The sequence below is a fragment of the Saccopteryx bilineata genome, chromosome 5 (genome assembly GCF_036850765.1).
Source record: "Saccopteryx bilineata isolate mSacBil1 chromosome 5, mSacBil1_pri_phased_curated, whole genome shotgun sequence".
Lineage (NCBI taxonomy): Eukaryota > Metazoa > Chordata > Mammalia > Chiroptera > Emballonuridae > Saccopteryx > Saccopteryx bilineata.
The window spans coordinates 146,936,490-146,945,603 of NC_089494.1; the positions used below are offsets into that span (position 1 = coordinate 146,936,490).

The 9,114-nt window shown below is 39.7% G+C and overlaps 1 pseudogene; it reads right to left on the reverse strand.

Moving 5' to 3' along the window:
* Positions 1 to 1,783: 1,783 nt before the first annotated feature.
* Positions 1,784 to 3,184, reverse strand: LOC136306566 (GTPase IMAP family member 7-like; annotated as a pseudogene).
* Positions 3,185 to 9,114: the final 5,930 nt, after the last annotated feature.

Sequence of the window (9,114 nt, forward strand, 5' to 3'; positions counted from 1 at the left end):
AGTCAAGTACACGGACCTCCTACAAGCTGTGTACACAAGACATGGAAATGACAACGGACACTGCAGATAACAGTGAGGAAATTGAGCCCTAACCCTAAGGGGGTGAATGAGAACTGGAATCAACATGGAGAGTTGGATAGAGAAGGTGTAATGTTCGACTTAGGGTTGCAGCTCGTCATAGGTGACTTTACAGGGGGAGGGGTAGGAGAACAAATACCCGACCTTGCTTTTCTACCTGGAAGGGATCTCCTGTTTGGACTTCCCATTGGCAGAAGCCAAGCAGAAGTCAGGCAGCCAGAGATCCCACTGATGGTGTCCAATCGGACAAAGGCCTCAAGGTCTACAACATTCTTACTAAATGCTAGTCTTGCTAAATGTTAAAATATAACACAATATTTTGTAGACCAGCTATAAAAAAGATTGAGGTTGACAAGAACTCATCCTGGGTAAGTATAGCCAACTGAAAAACAAAGACATCAACATATAATTGACCAAATAGTGTATATAAGCAAAGGCTAAGCCTCCCTTCTGAAAGACAAAGCTTGGATATGAATCCTGTCTCCTTAACTTGCTGCAAGTAAATAAAACTCCCTTGTGACAACCACGTCTCCTTCTTGAATAGAACAACCCAAGTGGCGAACCCATTGAGTTTGTTAACAATGAGATCCACATAGATCAACCCTGGGACAAAGAGCTAAGGTGAAGGAGAAAAAGTGTAGATCTGCAGAAGAAGATAAAAATATTTGGCATAGAAGAGAGTTTCAAATTATTCTCAGGGCCATTTTAACTTAGGATGGTGCCTTCAAAAAGAAAAGAGAAAAACAGAGAATTTAGTGACTTCCAGACCTGCATGGACTGCACACCGTCTTGCTGGAGAAGCCAGCTGCTTCCCTAACAAAGCACTCAGAGATGTGAACTGAAATCATGTGCATCTCCAGTGGCACTAACACTTGACGTGTGCAGGAGTTCTTATTTGAATCTTCCTAAATCGAGTCTAAGAATTCGATGAAATATTATTGCTGGAGTATGCCCATTGTGTAACTTCTTAAGTTTGCTGGCATCGTGGGGATGGGTGTGGAACGAGTTGGGAAGATGCTCCAGATTAGTGATCACTATGTAACAAACAACCCCAACGCTTTGTGGTTGAAAACAAGTATTTATTTTCACACAAATCTGGGATCAGGGTGGGACAGAGTAGGGCAGCTCCTCTTTGCTCTCTGCAGCTCCATCTGCAGCGCTCAGTTGGCAGCTGGAGAACCCACGTCCATGTTGCCCCTGTGCACGGCGGCCATGTAGGCTCTGCTGGCTGATGTAAGAGCAGCCACGGGAGTGCACCAGAGACAACAAGGTCTCTTCATGAGGCCCCTCCATGGGCCAAGAGGGCTTCCTCACAACATGGTGGCCAAGTTCCAAGGGCAAGCGCCCCAAGAAAGCAAGGAGGCATTTTCCCTAACACAACCTCAGAAGCCACAACCATCCACTATTTATGAAAGTAGTCACATACCCCATCGAATTTCAAGCTAGGAGATACAGACCCCAAAACTCAACAGAAAGAGCAAAAGTTCAGATTACAAAAAGAAAAGGTAGGATAGAAAATATTGTTGTAGTTTTTTGGAAAATGCAATCAACCATATTAACAAATGAGTAAATTAAGAATAAAAAATAAAATTTACATTATTTCCAAAGCATATGCCATAGTTTTTAAAGCATCTCTGAAATTATTTTTTAAATATATGCAAATATATTACTTTCAGCTTCACTCTCCACATTTTTTATTTGTTTATCATATTTTTAACTGTAGGAGTGTTATTTTTTCATTCTTTTCTGGCTGTGATATTTCTTGCTCTTGTACTATTATAATTTCCTTCTCTAATTGTTCAGCATAGATTCTCTCCAAGGCCTCTACCTGATTTTTCAGCTTTTCCTCTATGTCCTTGTAGATGGCATTGGAGAAGTGAGTCCCCCCCATTCTCCTGCACCATCTCCTCTATCAGCTCTACCAGCTCCTGCACTTGACCTCCTTCTCAGCCTCATCTGCACTTGGGCTGTTATTAAAGGCACAGCAGCGGTTCTCCCACTTCTGAATGATGTTTCTTAGGTTTACTTCTGCCTCTTCTATAAACTCACTCAGCTGCTGACCCTCCAACAGATTCTTGCACGTGAACAAGATGATCATGTACTTCATGGCTGCCTTCCCAAAGATGTGCTTGATCAATGCAATTGTTTTATAGTCTTCCTCTGTGAAACAGCCCAGCTGCAGAACCAGGATGATGGCATGAGGCCAGGGCAGGAGAAGAGGACACACAGGCTGATCTCCTCACAGGTGGTCATCAGTGTCTCCTTAGTGTCAAAGAGCTCTTGGGTGTCCATGACAAGAAGGTTCCTCCCTTTCCAGTTGTGCGTTTCTGTCTGACTTGTTTTGATAACAGCTTGGGCAGCAATCTTAGAATCAAATTCACTTCTCCCAAGGATAGTGTTTGCTGTCGCATTCTTCCCATTTCCTGTTTTTCCCTCCAGGACAATCCTCAGAGTGTTGTCCTGAAGGCCAGCCAAGTTTCTGTCAAGAGGCTCTGGGTTATAGGTGCCCACAAGACCTTAAGGAAGGAAAGAAGAGGGGGCAAGGGTCAACTTAGGTAAGAGGGCACTATTCCCAAACCTCTTTTCTCATTCTTTCTTCCCTGAAAATGTGTAATAGTCTATGACATTGACCCCAGTGAGAGCAGAGGGATGACACAGCTCAGTTACTGTGGTAGAAATAATAAAGTAGAGTTTTCCCACAAGAGAGTATAAGGTATAGGTGTTTTCCTAGGGAAACTCATCTAACCTTTAAACATCTGATCATCTCAATGCTAATTAAGCTGATCCTGATCACATAAAAAATAATGGAAACTTACAATTATCTCTATGAATCAAGCATAATATTGATCCCAAAAGCTAACAAAGATTTTACCAATAAATAAAGCTACAGCTGTGTCTCACTTAGAAATACTAATACAAAAATCCTAAATAAATTATTAGACACTAAAAAACATAATACGTCATGATTAAATGTGAGTTATTTCAGAAAAAATAGGATAATTCAATATGAGAAAACTGGTTGTTGCAACACATTCATCATTAATAGATGAAGAAGAAAATTACCTAGATGCAGAAGAGACATTCGGCCAAATTCACACTGACTCATGTTTACAGCATTTCATAGAAGTGAAATTATTAGATATTTCTCTAATGTGATGATGGCGTGATTCAAAATTTGCATCATCATTTTTCTGAGGGGGGGAAATTGTGGATTGCAAAGTTAAATAGTGGATTATGAAGTTAAGATAATGAATTATAAAGGTCATTTGGACAAAAAAAAAGATTATCCGGCACCATCAAGAAAAGAAACAATGAGAAAGACTAGCTCCACCAGGAGTTACACACAGTATAGTTTCTGTGAGTGAAGCAGTACGATGTTGGTGCACAAATGGAGAGATCAGTGAAATGAAACTGGAAAATTTGAAAACAGGCCAAGTTAATCATACTATATTCATTTATAGTCACTTCAATTACATTATGTTACAGATTCTATAAGGGAGCATCTCACGTCAGTGAGGGAAAGATGGATTGATAAAGCAACTGTAGGGTAAATGTATAAACACATAGAAAAGATAAGAAAGCACCTGTGCCTCATGCCATTCAAATTCCAAATAGATCAGAAGTTCAAATGTAAAAAACTAGTCCATATAAATAATAGAAAATCATGGATAAATTCTTTGTAACCTGGAGGTAAGGAAGATATTTCTAAGATTTGAAATGGAGTAAGGAAAAGGATGAATAAGTGTGATTGTAAAAATATCATAGATTATGTGAGACAAAAAACACTGTAGACAAATTAAAGCACAAATGTCAAACTAGGAAAAAAGAATATTTCCCACATATCAAAGTTTTCCTATTATACAAGGAAATTTGGAAGGTACAGAAAAAAAGACCAACAACTCAATAGAAAATGGAAAAACAGATAAGAATGAACATTCAGAAAACAAGAAATTTAAATGTGCCTTGAATATGTTTAAAAAATAATGAATACTCGGGAGTGACGTCACGGAAATGGCGCCGTGAGAAGCGCGTCCGACAGCTCTCCCCTAAATCACAACAAATTTATCAACTAGAAACAGAAAAATTTATCTTCGGAGCATTCCGGAGTTCCACACAAACTGAAAGCAAAAGGACTGTTATCACTTGAATCTGAGAGACGAGGGTGTGGAGGAAGCTACCGCAGGGACGCTCATTCAAGCAGCGAGGGAGTGCGCCTGTGGTGAGTCAGCCCATATACTTGGGAACCGCGAGCCGCCGCGAGCGGCTGCTGCCGCGAGCCACCGCGAGCGGCCGCCGCGAACCGCCACCGCGAGCGGCTGCCACGAGCAGCCGCGCGCGCCCGGTCCGGTTGAGCACCGCTGACGTTCCCAGCGGCCCGCACACTGCGAGTGGGGGTCGCCGGCCACCGGTGCCCAGAGCCCCCCATTCGCGCGCGTGCTTTGGGCATTCCACGCGCCCAGGGCGCCCTGCTGGCCCGCACACCCAGGGGGCTCCATTATCCTGCGCCTGGTGCGGTCCAGCCGCCAGCGGCTGGGCGAGCGGGAGAGGCTTGGGAGATTCTCTCTGTGGGCGGGGCACCTCACCCAGCCATTCAAGCTAACAATCAAGCGTTGGGGGAGGGGCGCGCGCAGGCAGCCTAAAATACCTTCGGAAGCACAGCTGCGACCCAATCACTGAAATTAGCTTAACCCATAAAATCTGTGCACCCTCGGTTCTAATTGATAAGATCTCTCTCAGTTCAGCGATCCAAGACAAGAGGCGTGATATTTTTTAAGTGCCTCTCGCTAAAGGGGCGGGGGCAACTTCTGATTGATAGAGCCTCCATATTCAGGGATAAACGCTAACAAGAAGGACTTGGCAGATAACAAGGTCTATACTACACTAGTCGTAAGCAGAGACTAGTGCCTCTTCTTCCCTGCAAAAACCGGCTACAAAGTGTGGAAAGCCTGGGTTGAGAGGTCCAACTAAATGATAGGCGCTGAACAGTCACCTTGACAACAATTGACTCCCACCCTCGCCTGGTTACACTGGAGGCCATGACTCTCAGAGCCTTTCCCAAAGCCTTGCACTGAGTGGGGATAGAGTGGGGATTTCCCAGCTCTTTGAGCCTCTTACTCCCCAGGCAGAAGCAGTTGCAGCCTTATAGCTGGATCACCAGGCTGCTAATTCAGGAAGGGGGGACTAGGAGAGAGACTCCAGGAAAGCAAACTCTCTCAACGTTGGACCCTGCAAACGCCAACAAGCCTTTACTTCCAGCAAGACTAAAGCCAATTATATGACATTGCCATAGAATCCCATCAACTGCAAATCCCTACCTAAGAGTGACACAGGGGCAGAGCCTGGGGTACAGAGTCACCGACTAGGAAGAGGGAGAGAAAAGAAAAAGGAAGAAGTTAACCTCTCAAAATCAAGAAAAACCCACAGACTTTACAACTTGATCCACTAATTTTTTTTTGTTGTTGTTGTTGTTTGTTTCTTCTATCTTTTTGCCTTTATTTCCTCCACCTCGGTCCTTCTATTCTCTGCCCATCTTATGCTTCCCCTTTCTTGAACTACACTACCCATGAGTGTTGCATTTTATTTTTCTTCTTCATCCTCACCCTCCTTTAAGGTTATACTCCAAAACACTTAACTCTCACTCTCTCCTCTTTTGTTTTTTTTTTGGTTTTTTTTGTCTTGCTTTATTTTGTTTTTTTCTCCTCCTATTTTATTTCTTCCTTCGTTTTTCTCTTTTTCTTATTTTTTCCTTTCTATTCATTTTTTCTTTTCTCATTTTACTTTCCTCCCATATAATCCTCAATCACGAACAAATTAGTTAATTTGGGACTCAAGGCTTTTTTTTGGCTTTATTTCTCTTTTTTGCTTTTGTTTTTTTTTTTCTCTTGTTTGTTTATTTTTGTGGCATTTTGGGTCCTCCCAACCCAAGGTCTCCATTGTATTTAGTCTTCGCTCCACTTAATACAACAGATTTTTACTTATTATTTTTATTTTTTCTTCTTTATTATTCTTTTTTGGTCCTTTTTTCTGATTCCCTCTTATCCCTCTCATTATATCTCTTAGTTGACCATCACTTACAAGCAAATCATCTTATGCTTGTCTAAGATTTTCTTCCTTTTTTTTTTTTTTTTTTTTTTTGCATTTAGTAGGTCCCTACTCCCTTTTTTTTGCCCCTTGAACTATTCACCCCAAATCAGGCCCTCCATTATAGGCACGATATTTCCCTGAGGAGGGGAGAGGAGGGAAAGAGAAGAGAGAAAAAAAGAGGGAAATAATAAATTATTACTGTTTTTTTTTTGTGGGGTGTTTTACCCTTTTTTTTTTTCTTTTTACTCTTTATTAATTCTAATTAGTGCTATCAATAAGACCACCCTCAGATGCCGATAAAAAAGAGGAAATCGAATATTATGGATACAAAAGAAAGAGAGGTAACACAAATAGATGTGGAAAAATCTATGGAGAAAAGACTGAACATATTGGAAGCCTTGGAGCTAAATGACAGAGAATTTAAAATAGAAATCTTAAAAATACTCAGAGATATACAAGAAAACACAGAAAGGCAATATAGGGAGATCAGAAAACAACTCAATGAACACAAAGAATATATTACCAAGGAAATTGAAACTATAAAAACAAATCAAACAGAAATGAAAAACTCAATTCACGAGCTGAAAAACGAGGTAACAAGCTTAGCTAACAGAACAGCCCAGATTGAAGATAGGATTAGTGAAATAGAAGACAAACAACTTGAGGCACAACAGAGAGAAGAAGAAAGAAACTCAAAAATAATAAAAAATGAGAAAGCCCTACAGGAACTGTCTGACTCCATCAGAAAGAATAACATAAGAATAATAGGTATATCAGAGGGAGAAGAGAAAGAAAATGGAATGGAGAATATACTCAAACAAATAATAGATGAACTTCCCAAGCCTGTGGAAGGAACTAAAGCCTCAAATTCAAGAAGCAAACAGAACACCAAGTTTTCTTAACCCCAACAAACCCACTCCAAGGCACATCATAATAAAGATGACACAAACCAATGACAAAGAAAAAATTCTCAAGGCAGCCAGGGAAAAGAAGAGTACAACATATAAAGGAAGGCCTATTAGATTATCATCAGATTTCTCAGCAGAAACTCTACAAGCTAGAAGAGAGTGGACCCCAATATTTAAAGCCCTGAAAGAGAGGAACTTTCAGCCAAGAATACTATACCCATCAAAGCTATCCTTCAAGTATGAAGGAGATATAAAAACATTCATAAATACAGAAAAGATGAGAGAATTTATCAACAGAAAGCCCCCACTCCAGGAAATACTAAGGGGGGTTTTCCAACCAGATTCAAAGAACAAAAGAAAACAACACCACAAGTAACAGCTCCACCAAGAACACAATAAAACAAAACTTAAACTGTGACAACAAAGGAAAAAAAGGGGGGAGAGGATGGAGATTAACAGTAGCAAAGGATGATGAAGTGCAGAAATACTTATAAGATAGGGTACTACAATGAATATGGTAGGTACCCTTTTCATTACTTAATGGTAACCACCCTTAAAAAAACCACCACAAAAACACTTGACTTAAAAAAGGTAGCAACAGAGGAAAGAAGTATGGAACACAAACAAACAAAAACAAATGATAGAAAAACAAAAGAGAAGAATCAAACTAGATACAAAACTAACAGAAAGCAATTTATAAAATGGCAGTAGGGAACCCACAAGTGTCAATAATTACACTAAATGTAAATGGATTAAACTTACCAATAAAAAGACACAGAGTAGCAGAATGGATTAAAAAAGAAAATCCAACTATATGCTGCCTACAAGAAACACATCTAAGCAACAAGGATAAAAACAAATTCAAAGTGAAAGGCTGGAAAACAATACTCCAAGCAAACAACACCCAAAAAAAAGCAGGTGTAGCAATACTCATATCTAATAATGCTGACTACAAGACAGAAAAAGTACTCAGAGACAAAAATGGTCATTTCATAATGATTAAGGGGAAGTTGAATCAAGAAGACATAACAATCCTTAATATATATGCACCAAACCAAGGAGCACCAAAATATATAAGACAGCTACTTATTGACCTTAAAACAAAAACTAACAAAAATACAATCATACTTCGAGACCTCAATACACCGCTGACGGCTCTAGATCGGTCATCCAAACAGAGAATCAATAAAGATATAGTGGCCTTAAACGAAATACTAGAACACCTGGATATGATAGACATCTACAGGACACTTCATCCCAAAGCGACAGAGTATACATTTTTCTCTAGTGTACATGGAACATTCTCAAGAATTGACCATATGTTGGGCCACAAAGACAATATCAGCAAATTTAGAAAAATTGAAATTGTACCAAGCATATTTTCTGATCATAAAGCCTTGAAACTAGAATTCAACTGCAAAAAAGAGGGGGAAAAACCCACAAAAATGTGGAAACTAAACAACATACTTCTAAAAAATGAATGGGTCAAAGAAGAAATAAGCGCAGAAATCAAAAGATATATACAGACAAATGAAAATGAAAATACGACATATCAGAATCTCTGGGATGCAGCAAAAGCAGTAATAAGAGGAAAGTTCATATCACTTCAGGCCTATATGAATAAACAAGAGAGAGCCGAAGTAAACCACTTAACTTCACACCTTAAGGAACTAGAAAAAGAAGAACAAAGACAACCCAAAACCAGCCGAAGAAAGGAGATAATAAAAATCAGAGCAGAAATAAATGAAATAGAGAACAGAAAAACTATAGAAAAAATCAATAAAACAAGGAGCTGGTTCTTTGAAAAGATCAACAAAATTGACAAACCCTTGGCAAGACTCACCAAGGAAAAAAGACACAGGACTCAAATAAATAAAATCCAAAATGAAAGAGGAGAGATCACCAGAGACATCATAGAAATACAAAGAATTATTGTAGAATACTATGAAAAATTATATGCCACCAAATACAACAATCTAGAAGAAATGGATAAATTCCTAGAACAATACAACCTTCCTAGACTGAGTCATGAAGAAGCAGAAAG